Source organism: Equus caballus, chromosome 19 (genome assembly GCF_041296265.1).
Source record: "Equus caballus isolate H_3958 breed thoroughbred chromosome 19, TB-T2T, whole genome shotgun sequence".
In the NCBI taxonomy this organism is placed as follows: Eukaryota; Metazoa; Chordata; class Mammalia; order Perissodactyla; family Equidae; genus Equus; species Equus caballus.
The window spans coordinates 27394770-27416372 of record NC_091702.1 but is presented as its reverse complement, the minus strand read 5'-3'; the positions used below and the strand labels follow the sequence as shown (position 1 = coordinate 27416372).

Here is a 21603-nt window from a genome sequence, read left to right as displayed (position 1 = left end):
ATCTATGCCTGTTCAAACCAAGAATTCTCTGTTTTGCTTAATTTTGGTTTTCTTCTTGACATGTTATTTCAAAATGAATTTTGGTGTAACTCATATTCGGACTTTCCTTTTATATCTCGAGATCTTAATGCAGGCAAAGAGAGCCTTGTTTTCAAAAGATGTTCAATATATGTTTGTGGAAGGAATAAGTTACACTAATTAGAACGAAACAGAATGCTGCTCTTAATATAAAATCTCAGTCCAATCCCAGTGCATTACTCCTCCTTAATTATAGCTCTCCTGCCCACTACTCCAATTGCTATGGAAACATCAGAAGCGCTGCCCCTTAATATTGTCAAATGAAGTAAGGAGCAGGTGGTTAAAAAACTTATGCTTCTGAACCACGTTTATCCGTAGTTTATGAATCCTTTATTGTTTTTATTAAGCTCAGGAGCTTCCGAAAAATAATATAATTGTCTCTCCCAAAATAAATAACAAATAATTGTAAGTCATCCTTTCCCAATAAATTCTAAAGGGGAAAAAAAAGCCTAAACTTATGGGCTCTGACTTAAATGCCTCGTGTTAAGTCCATCACAGACTATAACATTACCCTTTCTCTCAGACTTGAACAAACAGGCGTGCAGAAGAGAAATTCCTTCTCCACCTCCAGGAGCTGAGCAGTGGGGGTGGGTAACATGACTTTCTGACCCTGTGAGGTTTCTGTCAGGTATATGTCAGGCCTATAGAACATGAAAATGTCTGGGTTAATTTATGAATCAAAGCATTTTTATTTGTAAATTTGGGAATTCTTTTCAGTAGGAAGGAAAACTTCAAAATCATGTTTGCCTGTGAAAGAAGAAGCCTTCTGTTGTCAATGTTTAATTTTTTTTATTAGGAGATGCACTCTCTCCACTTCCATTGACTCCTGGACCATTTATTGGTCAAGGTAGGAATTTCAAATGGCTGGAAAGAGACAGAGGCATTGGCTGGAATTTCCTTCCCTCTGGCTATAACGTCTCTGCGGGCATGCACCATGTTACACTTGGCACCCTATAATTTTCCATTTTCATGGATGTATTTTGAATTTCCTTAGGAGTCAGCCCTTCTATTGGTGGGATACAGTGAACCTAGAAAGGAGCTTTTGCCAAACCAAAAATTTTTTTAAAAAATCATAAAGTGTTTTACCAATGAGATTTCAGACATGTTTATTTGGCTTTCAAGCTTACACAAATATAACCATTGACTAGACTACATCTGATGAGCTGTCAGTTTTAAATAGATTCTCCACTTCTTCATTCTCCACATACTCTTCATTGAATCTGTTCCAATTACGATTCTCTGTATTAAGTTGTTCATTTTATTTTTCTGCTGTCAGAAACTTGAGAAATTTTGTGGATGTGTAGATTCTGGGTAAATACGTATAAACAACAAAGTTTGCCCCCAAACTCCTCTGCAATACAAAGATTTCATGGGTTTAGAAATTAAGAAAAAATATCGCCAAAAAAATTGCTTTCTTTTAATATTTAGAAGTATTTATTTGCAATACTATCAGACTTCTCTTGAAAAGCAATGGAAAATTTATTGTGAACCTGCTAGGCCATTGTTAAAGAGAAATAACTTTTCAGAATCATAAAAATTCAGCTAAATAACTTGTCAGCCAAATTATAATGGCTAGGCCACTTATACTTTAAATTTTACTCAAAGGATTGTCACAGGTGATTATTCATTCCACCACATTAGTACACAATGGCCTTCTAGACCCTTCACAATCTCCCAGACAATACTCATTGGTTTAGTTCCTGTTATTCCCTAACCTACCGTTTTACTCCATGTGATCTGAGCAGTGCATATACACTCCCACTACTACACTTTTATCCATGTCTGGAATTCTCTACTCCCTTCTCTTTCTATGCTTGGCAATGATCTACCTTTTCAAAAGATAAGTGTGGATCTCTTACTTCTTTATATCCTCAATACCTAGGCTAGTGTACCACATAGAGGATATTCACAAAATATTCATGGGTGGCAATTAGAACACTTTCTTTTTACTAACGTGTAACTATGTAGCAGTCCCATCACATTTTTCTTTCTTTATTTTTTAAAGTTTAAATAGATTATATCTGGTCTACCATGCATACTATCTTAGAACATTTACTACAGTTTAAAATTAGGCTCTAAATGACATGCTAAAATACTTAATGAACATTCCAAACTGTCTGATTTCTATCCAGAAGTAGCTAATGTAGGTAGGATCTGGCATATAATATTGAAGATTTAAAAAACGTTAAATATCTATGGCACTTTGAAATTCATTGTGCTCTTTCATTCCAATCTCTCAAAGTGTGTGAACCTGTGCGAGCCACAGACAGCAGCCCTGAATGCAGCAATTCTGACACCAAATCCAGGACTTTCTTGACTATGTCACAGATATTGAAGACCCTGTGATGAAATGGACAGATTCTGAATGGGAGGGGAAAAAAAATCCTAAAGGAATGTCAGAAACATCACTCCCAAATAAATGAGATAGAACCACTGAACAGAAAATCACTCATCCATGAGAACTAGGAGAAAAAGAGATGATACACTTAATTTTAGAAAATCACTGTACACACCTAAAGCCATCTAGAGCCATGTAACATATTAATATTTTCTATTTTAAGAAGGCAAAGTGAAAGGTTTTATATTCACATCCGGGTTTATTTGAACATCCTTTTAGTGGTTCCTTCTATCATAGCCACCCTGGGGAATCCTTTCCTGTAAAGCTATTACTGTCACTTCCCAAATTTCACAGGCTTATTCACCACCATTACTGTAGACCCAACAGAAAGAATAGCAACCCTACTATGACAATTTGTATTGATTTTTGACTATAGAGTAACTTAACATTTGTTACCTCATTTAATCACTTAAACCTGTGAAGGAGAGAGCACTGGTTTCTTTTCTTCATATATAAATTGAAGAAAAGAAGCCCAAAGGAGTTAAGCATCAAGTCCCAGATCATAGAGAAGATTTTGATAAAACACAAGGTATTTATAAGAATTCGATTCCCAAGGATGGACATTCCAGTTCACTTCCCTCCTCCAACACCCTCGTGTGTTAGGGTTCCTTTCTTCCTGATGAACTGAGACCCACTGGGAAAGGAAATCAGAAAACAGTTTAAAATATCAGTCAGTCACTCAACTGAAAGCAAAGTAAAAGAAAAAACTAAAACATCATATCACCAGAAGCAGGAATTCGCTGTCTTGGGGGGAACCAGGAAATGGCCTTAATCCAGCCAGCAGGTAGTCCATGGATTTTGATAATTCATTTCAAGTTCCTTAAGAGAATAATGAGGACAAAAATCGTAGGATTGAATATTTGGGGGAAATTGGTTAAACATAGTTAAATAGGTTTCCTTATTTCAAGACCTTAATATACTAATGAATAATGTGAATTCACAAAAAAGAACATAGTACTCAATCTTCCTCAACTAATTTACCTTATTTGACTGTGGAACCCCTTCCTCCACTCTTTTTATTTTCCCATGGGGGATTTTAAGACGTAGACACAATTTTTTTTCATGGACACAATTTTGGGGGAAAATGCTCTATCCGTGTCTCTGTAATTCAGCGATCCACTGTATGAAAGCTGAATAATATAATCCAAGGGTTATATGTTTTCAAATCTATACGTTTGTAGTGTTAGGGATGTCTAGATTCGTTTTGCCACCTTTTCATGTATGCTGATTGTATTCAAATCATGGGCATGTATCTGTAGAAATACTCAGCGCAAGCCAATCCTTGAGCATACTGATTGTGATTATTTCATATGGTGTTGATTTTTGTTATTTTATATTATCTATTATGTTTTAAGTAGAAGAAAGAATTTTCATTTGACCTGGACCATGTAAGAAGTCAAGTTTCTAAATATGATAAGCCATGCACACAAGGAAGTAAGACAGTGTCCCATATTGTGGGAAGTGATTCCATTACAGGGAGTGATAATAGCTTATGGAGCACTTGTATAAACTAGGCTCTTTCTTAAGACTCTTTTTAAATGCATCAATTCATTTCATGCCATTGAAGACCCTCAAAAACAAATACTATTATTTTCTCCCTTTGCAAACTGAGAAATACAGCAAAGTTAAGTAATTTGTCCAAAGTCACCCAACTAATAAATTCCTGTGGCAGAGTTGGGGTTGATGTATTCATCTCCAGAGTTCGTGCATCTAACCACCCCTTGCAAGCATTAGCAATAAAAATGCAACCTTTTTGGAATTTCTATTCTTGCTACTTAAAAATAGGTATAATAATTCAAGTATATAAGTTTCTTCCATAACTGCAGATTGAAAGGAATACATTTATTCTCATCTTGGAAAGAAATAGCTTGACACTAAAGTTTAAATTACTTTTCTCCTTATTTTTAAGTTAACTCTTTTGCTATTTAGCCCTGGTTTAACCAATGAAAAATCACACAGGAGATACCAGCAGGAGGCACCAGTTTGATTTCATAATGGACTTAACAGAAATGAAAATATTATTTTAAGGAAAAGCTACGTGGTTGACTTTCCTCCCTTTGTTCAGCATTACTGATATGCCCTAAAGGAAAGTTTTCACTAGCACATTGATAAGAGGCTTAAGAAGCACAGATCTAGAAACTAAAAAAGGAAAAAAAAATCTTAGATAAAAAAGTGACAGTTAACCTGAAAATCATTGGTCTCTAAGATGTACCTTTTAATCAAAGGGAACTTGAAATGAGGAACATTTATTAGTGAATTATTTTTAGCTTTGAACTGATCCCTAATGGCTTTCAGAGCAGTCCTGGTTTAACCTTGGGATATATTTCATTAGCGCATCCATAGACAGCTCTTTCACAGTGCAGATTCAAACTACAATTTTGAAAGAAATGTGCCCTATTTAATTAGCTCAATCTACTATATACACTTAATTTCAAATTTTGATGACTTTTAATGAAGTCTTAGCAATAAGAATTGTACTAAGGGTACACAACCAAGTTTAATAATACCCAAAACTTACAAGATCTCTTCCAAGTAGATGCAAAGGCCTTGGCTAACATTCTTCTTCTTGACAATATCCTTGAAATCTAGGCAAGTGACAGGTCTTATTCTCTATATTTTGTAGAAAAAAAGATCTGAGTCAAAACAAAATGAAATGACTTATTTAAGGTCAGACTGATGGTTCCTGTTGATATTCTATCTGGTGGGGGTTTTTTCTTTAAAGTCTATCTCTTTGAGTGACAAATGCAGAGATAAATGTGAAAGTATTTCATGTAGTTCTTTCTCATAATTAAACGGTGATTTATTTATGTGTCCACCTCTTATTTGCTTATGCATCTCTGACTTAAATAAAGAAATTGAGGATATTATTGAAATAATAATGCTCCTTCTATAGTCATATAATGAGGTTATAGAGATATTAAGTGCTGTGGTTTCTCCAAAGGTAATCATTTGCATTGCATTGTTTACTTCAACCATGATGACAAACCCTACTGCTTGTGTATTAGGTCTAAAAACTAACTAGGATTGATCTAAAGAAGATTGGTAAAGGGCCTCATTGCTTTGCAACATGTTTATTTGTTTTAGAGTGCATTTAATAATCTGATGTAACTCCAGGCATTTTAAGCAGGAGGTTATCCAGTACAGGAAATTAGGTATTTATAAAATTGTTGGAAAGGCTAGAATAATGGATTCTAGGCTGAGCCTCCAGAAATTGCTCCCAGAACAGCACAAAACTCATCTGCCAGGGGACCTCTGATCCCACCACTAGGACTATTGACTCAGAGAGCACACCACAGAGTAGCGATCCAGAGACCAGGAAGCTGGAATCAGGAACCCACTGAAGCTCCTGCTGTTACTTGCATAGCTGCCTCTGGGACCCAGGATGCTGGAAAAAGGCCACTGGAATGCTCTTGCAGAGGAACCCATTGTCTTCAAAACCCTGTTTGCCAGAAGCACACACCCAAAAGCAACAACGGAAAGGCACACTTTGTCTCATTTTCACCTTCCAACTTTTATGTGCTCATATATTTAACAAAACCCAATTCTCAGCCAGGATTCTAGGTACATTGAAGCCCAAGAAATTTTTAAGCATTGCAACTTATGCAGTACAGAGAAGCACAGCAAAAGGAGGATGGAATGAGATTGAACCAGACACTATAGGATATCTACCAAGTGTGAATTAAAATTTTTAGCTATGATTAGCTTTAAACTACTTTTTGTCCATTCTAAGGCACCATTGGTTGCATGATATGCCACTATTTTATATAGTCCTAAGAAAGAAGAAATACTGTCCATTAAGTCACGAAACAGTACTAAGATGCTTCAGTTGTAAAATGTAGCCAATTTCAGAGATACTAACATATAAAAAGATGTGCATGTTAGAATCAATGAAATATAGTACGCATGTCATGATAGATTGTAATGGTATGACCTTTCTATAATGGTGCACATGGATATACAGAGCAGTTCACTGTTTTTTAAGAAATATTTGAAGGTTAAAATAAATTAACATTTCCCTTTTAATTGACTTGCTAACGTGTTAAGGAGAAAAGAGCCAAAGGATAATAGAATGTTAAAAGACTGAAAGTTATTTTATAATTTATCAATACATGGATAATTTACCAAATTAAATAACTGAGAACCATTTATACCTCTCTAGGTCAAGAACACATTACACTGCAAACTTCTCTATTAAGAAGTTCTGATCTCATTGAGAAATGAAAAAAGACATTTTGGGAGTGATGTTAAAATACATTAAGTCAAGCTACCCAGAGTGACGATATTCTGTCAATCTCAACCAACCACAATTGCTACACAAAAGGTCATCCTTCTCCCTGAGTAGAGGCTGTCGGGGGAGAAGAGAGAGAAGTTGAGAGCCAGGAACGTGTGCAAAACTGCAACTTGTCAGTTGTGAGCCAACTGGAAGCTCACAAGACAAAATCAAGACCTGACGCTAAGGCTCAACCCAGTTGGCTGCAGCCAGGTCTGCACACGGTTTAAGACTTGAAGGTCAAGTGAGATTGCAAGGAGAGAAGCAATCAGTCAACAGTGTTGAGGAAACAGAAAGTAAACAGTCTAAGGTTGGAGCATGAGGTAGATGTTTGTGGAGTACCTACTATGGGCCAGGCACTATTCCAGGTGCTGTTAGCAGAAGGAAGGAGCTCAAAAGGTACAGACTTCCAGTTATATAATAAGTAAGTCCTGGGGATATAATGTACAGCATGATGACTATAGTTAATAATACTGTATTGCATTTTTGACAGTTGCTAAAAGAGTAAACCTTAAAAGTTCTCATCACAAGAAAAAAATTGTAACTATGTATGGTGACGGACATTGACTAGATTTATTATGGCGATCATTTTGCAGTATATACAAATATTGAATCAAGTTGTATATCTGAAACTAATGTAATGTTATATGTCAATTATACCTCAATAAAAATATAAAAAAATAAAATAAAAAAGAAGGAATCAAGGTCACATAAGATCAGTAAAGTAATATTTAGAGACCAGAGATCTCCAAACAAAGCATATTATCTGTCCTGACAAAATTATTTCAATGAGGTCTCAATTATTGCATTTTTGTCATAAATTGTCAAATGAGCCTGCTGACCAGAGGTCAGAACTTAAAGAGCTGTCCCCTGAGTCACTGAGAGGGCTGGATATATGTGGCTGTCTCCAACAAGCACAAGTATTTTTCCATAGTAACAATCTGTTCCTGGGTGCCAGCACCAAAATGTCTAGAAAACAAAAGTTGGCCTGTGATATTTATGGTGCATAATATATTTTGCTGTCAGCTCAAAGACCGCAGATGTCATTTGCCAACAACTTGCTTATTTGATTTATGGAATAATTAATTGTATGTAAGATAAGCCATGCACTAAGGAACAGCAGCTATAATTAATCGACCCTCATAGCAAAGAAACCTTTACGCAATTGTGAATGCAAGTTCGTAGACCACAAAACCAGTGTCTCTCAGAGTGCGTTACTCCTTCTTGATACCCCTTTCTGCGGGTGTGGGCCAAAGGCTGTATGTATAATAACAACTCTTCATATACATTTTGTGCTTTAAAATTTACAAAGTGATTTCTGACCTGTGCTATTTTTTGGGTCATCACCACACCCCTCCAATGGACACAGAGAAGGCATTGTAATCTGTGCTGAGGGCTGAGGAAACAAACCCTGAGAGATTAAGTGACTTGCTCAACCCCACCCAGTAAGTGGCAGAGCTGAAGGAAACCCCAGTACAGTGACTCCAAAGTCGGCTGTGGGTGGTGTCACGTGTTGTGGGATATAAGGAATAACACTTCACTGCTTCCAAGGACCTAGATTTGAACCCGGTCTCTGCCGTGCATGGCCCATGTGAGCAAATCTCTAAATCTCCGGGAGCCTCTGTTTCCTCACTTATAAAACGGGACAATACAATTTCCATTGCAAGATTCTGGTGGAGAATTAAGCGAAACAAAATAAAGCACGAGAAAGCCCCTCTCTCTGGTGCCCGGCATCTAGGAGGCACCTAAAACGTTAGCTTCTAGCTGCTTCCCATGCCCCGGTCTCTGTGCCCAGCCCTGACCCTCATTCTTTTCCACTCCTACAAGCTGCTGGGTGCTCAGTTCATCAAAGGCTCCCCGTAATTCTGCCATGTCAAGGGAAGATCAGACAGCCTTAAAGGGAGTCCTTTACAACACTTCAATGAAATCTTTTTGAAATAGATCCACTCCAAAGGAGATTTTGCTTCAGATAAAACAATATTTGAGCCAGGTTCATACTGTTTTTATGGTAACAAATGCCCCAATCTAGACAAAGCCACTTACATGGGGCACAGAATTTTGACCACTGTCAGTGCAGTACTTATAGATACTTTCATGTCTGCCGTCAAGGAACCTAGAACTTTAGGGAAGAACTTTCCAAGAAAGGGGACATATATAATAAAAAACATGAATCCTTAGTTATCTTTTTCTTAACTGAATGTGGGAGCGTAGCTTCTTCACCTGTCAACTGTAACTCATTGCTAAGAATTACAGTTTTATTTCCTTACAAATGAGGCAACTGCTCTAATTATAATATCTTGTGTTCAAAATACCATAACAGTGCTTTTCTTATTAATTAATGGTAGACTCTTTCAATCAAACAGCAGCAATTGCCTTCCCTTGAATCATTTCTGACTGCAAATTGCAAGGTTTTTATTAAAACAAATTCTCTGTTCTCACTGTATCCATCTCTCCTGGCTGGACTATTTCCTACCTAAATCTTGATGGAGTGTGTGTGTGTGTGTCCTGGAGAATGGGAAAAGATGGCAAACACATTGAGGAGTATTTACTGTAGAAACCTAGCATGGAGTGCATTCATGGAACGGGTCAAATAGCCCCTGATTTATTGCTCTCTCTGAGCACATTTTCATCACCATCAATAATACTTCTTGGAACACAGTGTCCGAGTGTGTGATTTCCTCTCTAGGCTGCGGGCTGTGACTGCAGACTCAGCTACAGAACAATTTTCCAAAACATTCTTAAGGTATCGTCAGATCATGTACCTAAGAGGTTAGCCTATTTTTCATGAGAAAACCACAAGCACCAATTTTTCTGATCACCTTTCCATGGAGTGTGGTTTTTGCTGATCAATTTAATCGAAAGTAACACTGAAATGAACCGATCAGAATGGTTCCACTATTGAGCTCAGAGACATCTGCTGTGCATGAGAAAATGAACAAAGTCACCTAGACAGTGATTTGTTCATGGTCTTGTGACCTGTATAAACACGCTGAATATATTCCTTCTGGATGGTTTTGTGAAAAAATAAATAAATAAATAAGTACTGTTTTATTTTTTTGGAATTGGGTACGGAAAAGGGGTAGTTTAAAAGAGGAATGGCAAGGGGAGGGGAAGGTGTTGTATAAAATATGTGAGTTACTGTTAAGCAATGTAGAATGGATCTTATTTTAACAAACACGTAATCAACACTTCCCCAGTATTAACTATCCTGTCCCTGGGGATGTTGCTAAAAAGACAAAAAAGGCATAGCAAATGGTCCTCACGGAGCTCACTGCCTAGATGGGGAGACAGGAAGTGAGCTATACACGGTGGCCTTAGAGCTATAAGGGAGGAATCACGAGAAGCTGTGGATACAGCAGGGGAACAAGGAGGCATCTCTGAAGAGGTGACGGATAGACTGAGATTGAATGGTTGAGGAGGAAACAGCCTGGGAGCAAAGGGGGAGGGGAAGAACATTCGGGAGGGGACATAAAAGCCAATGAGAGTGTCACAGGTTAAGGAGACAGTACACGGTCCAGCATGACTCTCTACTGGTGCCAGGGCAGCAAGAGGCAAAATGGTGAGAGCTGAGGCTGAGCCAGATCTTCAAAGGCCTCTGTAGTGCGGGACCTGCTAAGCAGAAGGCTTCAGAAGGATTTCAGCAGGTGACAAGATCCAATTCACTTTTTGAGACATCAAAGAGGGTGGATTGAGGAGGGCGAGGCGGTGCAGGGATGAATTCAGAGGCAGTAATTCTCACCCTTCAAGGACTCCAATCAAGGCAGTCAGAGGAGGTCCGGCGAGGCGTAAATACAGTTTAAAAGTATATATAGGCAAATACGCTGGTGATTTAAAATGTAAAATCACCCTATAAATTCAATCTTTGTATAGGGGAGAACAATTCATTCTGTTTTGGTCTCACTTAGCAGCTTGATACTTGGTCCATGCATGAGGAACTTTTAGTTTTCATAGTGAATTCAGTATTTTGTTTGTTTTTGTTTTTATCACAATGAAATCAATAAGAAAAAGCTGGAAAGGAGAATCTTTGACCTACTTGGGATAACTTAAAGGAAAGCCCTTTAGCTCTTCATTATTTACTGCCAAAGATATTAGAAATGGCATTTTCTGTCGTTAACATTACACATCAAAGACACCCAAGTTTTACTAAGACTATCATTAAAAGCAACAAAACCAGCAGTGGCAATGTTAGTTGTCAAGGGGAAGCTTCCAGATGAGCCATGTCACTCAACCGGTGGAGTGTTTCTGAGCTAAGTACCGGCAATTACAGGCGAATGCAATTTCTGGGTTGCAGCCCTGCAAGAAGAAGAATAAAATACTCTGTCCAACATAAAACACCCATTTGCTATTTTGTCCCTAAAAGTTGATCCTTGGATCCATGTCAAAAATGTGTCACAAAAGACAGATTGTTTTTTCGGCTTACTCTTTTTGTCCAGATGTCACTAAATGTTCAAATGTTCATAGTTTTGCTGTGTACAGAACAGAAGCTGTTCTGGCTTTTTTTCTTTTTCTTTTTTTTCCCCTTTTTGATATGTCCAGGTTATTTTTTATTTCACATTCTACCAGGTGTAGCTGCAACATATCTTTTTCTTCTTACATATAAAATCGTGTATTTTAAATTTTTTATTTTCTCTGCACAGTTTTATAGCATAGTAAAGGGATTATAACTGCTTGCTGTCCAGAAATGTTAATGACTTTTGCTTCCTCACTAAAGACTATTTTCATCTAAATGATGTTAGACTTTTTTGCCCACCTCAGAATAATCATAGTGAATTTAATACTGCCTGTCTTTCATGCTGAACAAAAGTCCCATCGATAACCATGTGTGTGTACATGAGTGTGTATATGGGGGTGGAAAGTGATGGCTTGAACAAGGAAAAAATATAGAGAGTTCAGAAATCAAAATTATAGAGACAAAAGCCCTCTAAATATTAGGTAGATAATTCCTAGGCCTCCCCAGCAGACCTCCTGTTTAATATTTCAGATATAAGAGAATACATTTCATTCCTCTTATCCCTAATCTTTCACTACACTTTAAGAAACTTGTCTCAAATACTTGTGATGCACCTACTGTGTTCAGTTCACAGTGCTAGAGCCTCAAGGCCCTTATCATCCAGAAAACAGTGCAGGACGATTATAGGTACATATAAAACAAGCCGGATTGAGGGCGCTGAGGGAAATACAAAGACAGTTCAATGAAGAGATTGGAGAGAGGGAGGAATCATGTTTATTTGCAGGAACTGGGGAATGCTTCGTGAAAGAGGTGATTTGGAACCCTTGAGGATGGGGAAATGTTCTTAAGGAGAATGCAGGCAGTTCTTAAGAAAGAAACAGCAAGGACAAAGCCAAGTTGACAGGAAGGAGTGCGCTGTATGGAAAGTGCACCAAGTAGGCACTTGAGGTTGAGCATCACGTAGTAGAGGTGAGTGGGATAAGAGTCTGGAAGGGAAAGTTGGGCCAGATTTGTGAGGTCCTATGAATACCCAAGTCAGAGAGACATATTTGAGTTAGAAATAGGGAGTAATGAAACATTTTGAGTAAGAAAATGGCTATCGCAATTATGTTTAAAAAAAATTATTCAGAAGTTATATATTTTAAGGAAATGGAGAGAGAAGATGTTAAATTAGGACGTAGGTAAATTAGGAAGTTATCTTTTCAGAAAAGAGGTATTGAGCAGGACATGAAGAGAAATAGAACAGAGAAGAGAAGCTAGATGGTTAATGTATCATTTTATTGTGATTGGCAAAGTCACTTCTTTATGTGTGGAAATAAGATGGTTCCCTTGAGTGACAGTCTATCACGGATGTTTCAGAGGTAGACCAATTAGTTGATGCTGACATATTTCCTACAAGGGCCAGTTCCCTCATTAGAGCTCAGGTATCTACTACAGAAAAGAAAAGATGATCAACTAAATCTTTTATTTTGGGAACCCAAATGAAGTGGGAGGATACTGTGGAATGTGGAAAGACAGAAAGTTAATGAAAATAAAGTATTAAAAACATTTGACCATTAACCAAATGCCACAAGTCTATGGAAACAAGATCCTGGGGCCAAAACGTCAAAGTGTTACTCAGAGGTCACATGTTAAAAAGGCAGGCAGAAAGGGAAACAAAATAGGAACTCTGGCTAGGAAGCATGCAGGGTAATTTATTCAATCAATATTTAAGGAATATATATCCAGCCTTGTGCTAGGTGCTGAGAATAAACAATGATGGCCGTCCAGACTCTTACCGAGTTCACAGGCTAGTGTGATAAACCATAATTATAGCAGTGAAAGGGGAGGGTGCGGCATGAATGAATGGATTTGAAGCATAGCTGAGTGCTATGAACAGTCAAAAAAGTTAAGAAATACTGGTTTGGAAGTATTATCTTTTAAGAGAAGAAGATTCTCCTGTGGGCACTTTTATTTCTCTAACTTCTGGATGAGGAGGTTTCATTCTATTTCCTAAGGAAGGCCATCATCTGACAGAACATGGGAGCTATTGTGAGGCAGAATTGACAGGACTTGCGTGGTGAGGAGGCAAGAATCATTCAAGATGCTAGTCTGAATATCTGAATGTCCTGAGCCTGGGAGAGTGATGGGGGTGAGAAAGGATATCACAGAGTGGTTGTGTCCTTCTCCATCTGCTCTGACAAAAGCCCACCCACCTCACTCGATTCTCTTCCCTTTGTGTGCGCCCTATCCCATATACACATTTGCTAGCTGACGGAAAGAAAAGGGAAAAAGGAGTAGCTTGGGGTGAAGTTTCCATGCATTCAGAATTCAAGCTAAAGACAGCCATTAGAGAAACCCAAGTTCTGACTCCTCTTTTTATTAACATTCCCTTACTTCTTTCATCCAATTCCTTTCTCCTTAACCTCAAACCTTGTCCTTTTTCACTGTACGTTCTAGAGACGGGTCATGTTACCATAACCACAAACCTCCTTTGACTATCTCGTTTTTCTATTTGTAAATGTAAATTAGAACCCCTGACCCTTATCTTTTTTCACATAGACATAGTAGGTATATTCCTTTAAATTCTCCGTGCTCCTTTGTAAGAATTGCAGCGCAAGGATATTTCAGCCCAAGAAAAACATGTTTTATTTTCACTTTTTTCTGCTTCACAGCATCATGCTAAATATATTACTCTATAGCAAAGGTTCTCAACCTTGGCTGCGTATTAGAATAATTTGGGGGCCTTTTAAAAATCCCAAAGCATAAGCCATACCAAAGGCCAGTTGAATCAGGATGTCAGGGGTGAAACCCAGGCACCAATATTCTTAAAGCTCCCCAGGTGATTCCAGTGTGCAGCCAGGGCTGAGAAGCAGTGATCAACAGTAACACCTAATTACTTCCCAATTCCCCAAACTGGCATTTACTTTCATGATTCTTGTTCCCATGCTATTTTCCCAGCGTCAAATGCCTTCCCCTGTTTTACTTCCTCAAACAAAACAAAACCTGCACAGTCACGAAAGCCTTACTCAAACGGCCCCTCTCTACGGTCTTCTTTTTTTCCCCATCACCAGTCTGAACTTGATTGTTTCTCCCCCTCACTCCCATCCAAGCAACTTGTATCTGTCCTTAAACTGGAGGACGTTGAGCTTTGAACTTTGGATAGTTGCAGACATGTCTTTTTACCAAATGGATTTTAAGCCACTTTAAGATAGGGATTTTGGCTTATTCATTTGCACACAGTGAACATTCAAGAAATATTTTGAAATCAAGTTAAAATTGCCAAAAATGAATAACATAAATAAACCTATATCCTTCCTATATGTTGTGTGGGTGATGACTTATACCTTCTATTAAGCGTGAGTTCTTTGGAAAAGCCATGATACCATTTCTTATGAAAACGTAGGACGTGATTTACTATTCCTGGCAACAGCTGCTGCTCGTCAATGACAACGTCGAAGGCAGTGATAACGTAATTCAGCAGACATAGTGATTCTCAACCTACGCCGGATGCCATATGGGCTTCAGTACGGCGTTACTTCCTGCTCACACAAACACCCTCCAGGTTCTGTTGTGGAAAACTTAACTTAGATTAAATGAGCATTGGCCAAACCCTCTAAGTCCTCTCAGGATATTGGCTATGGAGTAAATGCTGCAGAGAGAGAGTAACAGATGCACAAAACCCGCTCCTCCTGGAAGAGACAAGTTAGGCATGACCAAGGCATCTTCCCTGTGTTCCAGGTGTCCCTGTCTTTCCTCTCTGCTCCCATTTAAACCCTGGAGTCAATTCTATCTTAGTGTGACTGCCTTCACTATGAAACAGGGAGTAACTTGAAGGTAAATATCATATTGCACACATTTTTTTCCATACATAGCACTTACCTATCAGTTCCTATCATACAACAGGAGTCAAAAAATATTTCTTGAGTCAGTAATTGAACAAAAGGAAGAATCTTGAAACAGTATTAGTATGACTAGATGGTAAGTATTAGTATGAATAGCTCTGTCTCAAAAATGTCCCCAATTCCTGCCACACCCATGGGTACAGTGATTTGAACAGGTGCCTGATTAGATATGAACTAGAAGAAAAATAATTAAATATATAAGTGCTAAATCAAGCCAATATTATTTAAGTGATATTACTTGAAAGTGTGCAAAATTTGTTGTAAATTTCACTTACTTGCTCAAAAATCTTAAGAAGTTACACTTAACTTATAGGACCAGAAGTAGGGAGGCAAGTGAGGCACCCACTTTGGGTGCAAAATTGAAGGGGGTGCAAAAAATCTCAAAAATCAAGATAAATAATATTTAATGCAGTATTTTTAAAAATCAAAGTCAATGCAAAAAATCCCTGATGAGCAACTGTACATCTGATGAAAAAAATTATGAATAATGATGCAATCAATATGGGATCGATTTGCAAAATATTATGTAAGCATTATCGTATCATGAGCAACATTATATCAAAATATTATATGAGCATTATTACATAATACTATATTTTTTTTTTTGAGGAAGATTAGCCCTGAGCTAACTGCTGCCAGTCCTCCTCTTTTTGCTGAGGAAGACTGGCCCTGAGCTAACATCCGTGCCTGTCTTCCTCTACTGTATATGTGGGACGCCTACCACAGCATGGCTTGCCAAGTGGTGCCATGTCCCCACCAAGGATCTGAACCGGTGAACCCTGGGCCGCCAAAGCAGAATGTGTGCACTTAAGCGCTGCGCCACCAGGCCGGCCCCCTACATAATACTATTACTAAAGCCCTGAGCACAATAATAACAGCCCAGAGGTTTTGGTGCCCATAGCTTTGAAAGTGTATCCAGCTTTGCACAGACCTGGACTATTGTGCAAAAGGAAATAGTTTAACACCAAAAGCTGTTGTGGGTGATTTTCCATAAGAAGCAGCAAGTAATTTTTCATATTTAGGTTTTAATTAGTAGCCTAAGTATCTAACATGTTAGAAAAGAACCTGATATTGCCCCCACTATAAAGTTCTAACAGATGTTCATGTATTGAAAAGCATATGCTTTCCGTTAACTATTCATTCTTCGATCATTTCTTAAGTGTCTAACACTGTGCTCAGCACTGAAACTAATACATTGGCCAGCTCAGGGCAGACACCCTGTCAGCAAACACCAGTAATACAACGCTGAGAAAGATATAAGAGAAAGCCGTGGCGTTACCATGGAGATGGCAACGACTTCTCCCTAGGAAAAGGATAAGGGGACAAGCTGAAAAAATTTCAGGTCAGGGTAATATAACTAATTGGTTAACCTGTACTTTTCAAAATTGCACGTTTTTTCATCCCTAACAGCTAGTTGGCAATATGTATTTAGTGCCTTAAAATTTGGAGTAATTTTGAAGAAGCACTTCCATTTCAGGGAAATTATCTCCAAGAAATATTAATGGATGTGCACAAAGATTTCTCTCCATGAAAATTCATCACAGTATTTTCTATAAGAAAAATAAAGGAACAAATCTAACTAGCCAATAATATGGCATTGTTGAATGATATACATTGTATAATGGAATACTTGCAGCGATTAAAAATATGTTGGTAAGGAACCAGTAATGATACAGAATGTTCTAGACACCTGCTACCTTTCAAAGTGTGCTCCCTGGACTAGCGGCACGGACACGCCTGGGAGCTTGTGAGACATGTAAATTCTCAGGCCCCGCCCCAGACCTACAGAATTAGGATCTGCATTTTAACATCATCCCCAGGAGATGCGGATGCACAGTAGAATGGGAGAAGCATCGGTGTACGCATATTTTTTAAGCAAAAGAAAAGTATGAACATTATGATTCTGTGTTGACTTCCCGAAGTTTGACTTAGTGAACAGAAAAAAAGAGCGGATAGATATACATCCAAATGTGCATAGTGATTATCTCTGGGGACTGTGCTTTTTATTTTCTCCTTTTCTTCATCTTTTCTAAATATTCAACTACAAATGTGCATTGCTTTTGTTATAAGAAAAAAGTAATTTTTCTAAGTGTATTTTCTCTTTGTTATTTTACTTTTAAAATGATTGTTCGTGGTGAGTGAATTATTTTTCTATAAGATAAAAATTCAGGGCAATTGTACATTGAGGTTTGCAAAATTGAAAGCATGATTTCACATCAATAGGTTCCATGACTATATATCTAGTATAATTGTGATTTTAAATATTTCTTCACATTAGTTTCATAAGAATATTTGCATCTTTCTCATCGTGTCTCTTGCTTTTCCACCTATTAAAGATACAACTATGTTTGTACAGAGTCTCACCCATCAGTAGGTTACGTAATCCCTCAGGTAGTTCTTGATTTCTATCAAATGTCATCCTCTCTCCTGATGCCACCCTAAGACTACTAAGATATACAAAATTCCTACTTTTCTCTTTCATTTGGTTCTAGGACTTGAAAAAGTCTACTTTCAAAAGACAATCGTAATTAGCATACCCAACCGTTACTAATAAAAAACCCCCTTTAGGAGCTGATTTTAATCTCATCCCCTTCTTAGAGAAGGACTCTCAGGTTAGGGGACACAGGAGGTGCCAGATTTGAAGCCAAGGCAAGAGGAAAGAAAGATCCCCACCCGGAGAGCTACTCGAGTGGACCCTGGCAGCCAGGGAGCAGACTGCAGACAGACAGAACAGAGCTAGCAGGGGAAACCAAGAAGGGCCCACCTCCACAGCCTGCCTGCAGCAGTCCCAGCTCATTCCGAGACATTTAGGGAATACAAGCAAAATTCCATTTCAGTGCAAACCTTTTTAATGTCACACTTTGTTAATGAATCATGCACATGTCCTCTGAGAAGGGACATAGTAATTGTGTTTTTCTCGTCTCACTCCACGAATCTTATCGAACAAGTAGAGTAACAAGGCCAGTCGATGTTGCACCATGATTAAGAAAAACCTTTACTTGTTGGACGTCTGTGCTCTTTGCTGTAGCGGGGAATTTAAGCAATAGCCACGGGAAGATAAAGGAGAGCAAGAGGCTGCGCTTCAGAAAAGTCACACGCGGAGGAGATGAGGAAGATTATTGAAAAAATACTAGAAGAAGAAATGGAGAAGTAACATTTGCGGAGGATCTAAAGGGCAAGCTTTTTCATCTATCATCTCATTTAATCCTCATAACAGGTTGTACTGCACGTGAGCTGGCTGAGATTCAGTGAGGTTCATAACTTCCCCAGCTGACCCGACTAATGAGTGGTGGAATGAGGAGTCAGTTTAGGTTTAGCTGATTGCAAAGCCCATGTTCTTTCCACAATAACACGCTGCCCCAAGAAACAATTCATCTGATTTTATCATTCACTATATCCCAAAAAGCTTAAAACTTTTTACAATTCCCAAAGCAGGGCTTCTCCCATCCCTGATTTGTAGACTATTTTCTATCAGAATATCCTAGGCATCCCGTTAAGATGCAAATTCCTGATTTTATTCCCTTATAATCAGTAGGTCTGAGTGGGACTCAGGAATTTGCATTTTAAACATTTCCCAGGCAGTTCTGATGCACAGACCACACACAGGCATGCGTAGCAAAGACATAATCTACACGTCGTTGAAAGGAGACCTTTTGTCACTCCTGGAGCAAATACTGCCTTTTCCAACCAACACGGCTTTGATAGCACTGCTCCCTCCTCTTGGTCTGCACTTCATATTTCACTGCCTGGAGGAGGAGGAGATGAGATGGGTAAAACTGAGATAGAGATGGAAGAGATGGAGGAGAAGGATCTGAAATGAAAAAATGGAGGTTGAGTCTTAGACCTCGCCATTAACTAGTGATGCAAGGTAAGGAAGTAACCACATCTCTGAAACTTAGTTTACTTTCCCATAAAATGGAGAAAATAATTTATGCCTCAACCACCTCACATGAGAATTGTAAGGAACAAATAAGAGAATTTAAGTGAAATTGACTAATAGACTGCTACTGATTTTCCATACAGATGTTAGTAACTGGATGAGGAGTAGGGGCTGTGGAAAATGGAAACAGCCCTGGGCTTGGAGTCAGATGTGAATCAGTCTTCTGGCTCTGACTCTTACTAGCTCTCGTTTTGAACACCTAACCTCCTGGAGCCTCAGTTTCCTTTTGTGTAAAAAGAGAATAACAAGCATATATGACCAATAGCAGGAATGGAAATAACCTAAACATCCATCAGTAGGGCACTAGCCAAATTAAGGATGTTTTGTCCATGCCTTCAGAGATGAGTGCCTTCTCCCTACTCCTCGTTTCCACGAAAGGGGATTTTTTGAGCATTTCGATGGCCTCCCCCCTGCTCTTTAGTCACTCCACTCTTGGGAAGGTGGCATAACATGTCTGAGTGGTAGATCTTGACTCGGTTTTACCCTTTTCATTTTGGGAACTGCACTAGGCTGAACAGATGGGTTCTACACACGTGGGTTCAGTACTAACAGGTCTGCTTGACTAGTCACGTAAAACCCCAGCCTCTGGTCTGGCCCCATCTGCAATAAAACTGAATTTGTAGCCTCCATATGCCATCCATTTGTTTCATTCTCAAGTTGTTCAGAACCCCGGGGCAGGGGACAGAGGAGAAGGGGGGCTATTTATTGGATCCTCTCAAAACTCCAACACATATATTGAAAAATATGTAGCCATTAGAAAAAAAAGAAACCATATGTACCTACTGTCACAGAAATTATGTTGGGATACGATATTAAATGAAAACTGTAAGGTCCGGAACAGGATATTTAGTGTGTTCCCATTTGTATAAAAATAAAGGATGCATTCACAGAGAAAGGCGTATACCTTTAATTAGAAAATTGCGGGAAAAATATAAAAGAAATCATTTGCTCTGATTGCTTTTTGGGATGGAAACTGAGAATGTGAGGTGAGACATATATGCTCTAACATAGTTTTCACTTTTAGTTACACTTGTACTATTTTTTAAATTTAAAAAAATAAAAAATAGACATCCATCACATTGTGTTGAGGAATAAACAATATTGCATAGATAAATAAAGCCTGCATAGTAGAGTCAATAAGTTCAGCTTCTTTTCTTCATTTTTCTATTAGGAAGTTTGCTTCCTCTTGCCATGTCTTACAAAAGAAGTGTAACATTCTTTCGGAGTTGTTGTAGATCACTTTCTTATATCCCCGCATTCTGACTGCTCTCAGCCTTAGCCACACTAGTCATAAGAAGGTCTCCTGGCCAAGAAAGCAAGCTACAGGACAGCAAGAGGCCAAGAACTGTGGCCCTCCTAGCACCTAGCCCAGTTTCTTAACATAGTAGAGAGCCAACACATTTGCAACACTGAATAGCACGAAAGGCTCTCAGTGCTCAAGCCAACCATCTACTCTAATTGCCATGGAGTTGGAGTTGGGATAAACAAAGTCTTTGCATGACTCCGCTAAGCAGGAAGCAAAGCTTCAAAGAGCAGCTGAGGCTCCCCAGCAGAACACGAACTCAGCATGTGACATTATGTGCAAAATCACTACATGCGTGCTGTTCCCAATCACTGTCGTCCCCTAACAGGGAAATTTTAAATGGAAACATATGGCTAACACAAAATGAATCTGGCTTTTTTCCCCGCCTCTGGATGGTTGATGATTATTTATTTATCTGAGTTTAAGAAAGTGTAAATAAAAATTACCAAAGCAAGGGAAATGAGCTGCACACTCCTTTGAAGTTTGTACCTTGGCCATGGTCTATACAATCATGCATTGGTGGTGTAGGCAGGGAAGCTTGGCTAAGGCCCATCATGAATAGCAGTGGATTCTGGTTGAAAGATCATGGACTAGGAAGTCACACAGAATGGACTGAAATCCTGACTCCACCCTTACCATGTCTGAGGCATACTCTCTCTAAGCCTTGGTTCCCACCTCTCCAAAATGAGAAGAATACTTACCCTGAGGGTATAAATGATATGCTATCTGTAAAGCACCAGACGGATGCCCTATATATGGTAGTAATTATTAATACAGAAATTAATTTATAAAAAATAATAGAATTGACTTTGACTATAATCATCTCTTCAATTATTCATCTTGGTTTTTCCCACTGGTCTGTGATCTCTTAGAGGGAGGAAACTTCCTTTGTTCATTTTTATGACTCTAGCACTGAGCACACTGTCTTGTTTATAGCTCACTCCCCAATAAACATGAATTGAATAATGGCAAGAGAGAACTGGAAACAACTTCAAACCATGCTACCCAACGTCATTTCCAACTGTACTCAACAGGAACCTGTGTATCAATGCACCAGTGTCTCTTCCCTCTTCCTTCTCACATATTCAACGCTAAAAAAAAAAGGAAAAGCATCAGGGCAATTGCACGGAAACTGGCCCTAACTCCTTCAAGATTTCCAAGAAAGAGGATAAGCTGAAGCATGCTCTTTGAGTTGAGAAACTAAATTAGCAGACAGTGTTTCTTAGCAATATGCAATTTAAATCTCCTGCTTCAAACCTGGGTCTGCTTTTTAGGGGTCA

At 38.6% G+C, this 21603-nt stretch overlaps 1 long non-coding RNA gene across 8 annotated transcripts in view; it reads right to left on the bottom strand.

The window, feature by feature from the left end:
- The window catches only part of LOC106781978 (uncharacterized), a 193752-nt gene that overhangs the window by 27473 nt on the left and 144676 nt on the right, over positions 1-21603 (bottom strand). For 7 of the 8 annotated variants that reach the window (XR_011428765.1, XR_011428759.1, XR_011428762.1 and 4 more), the window contains 2 exons: positions 4995-5086; positions 3201-3295 (listed from right to left, as the gene is read on the bottom strand). This is a non-coding gene — a long non-coding RNA (uncharacterized lncRNA). Of the gene's footprint in view, positions 1-1167; positions 3111-3200; positions 3296-4994; positions 5087-21603 lie in introns of those variants that run through there. The other variant, XR_001378795.3, reaches the window with a different exon arrangement.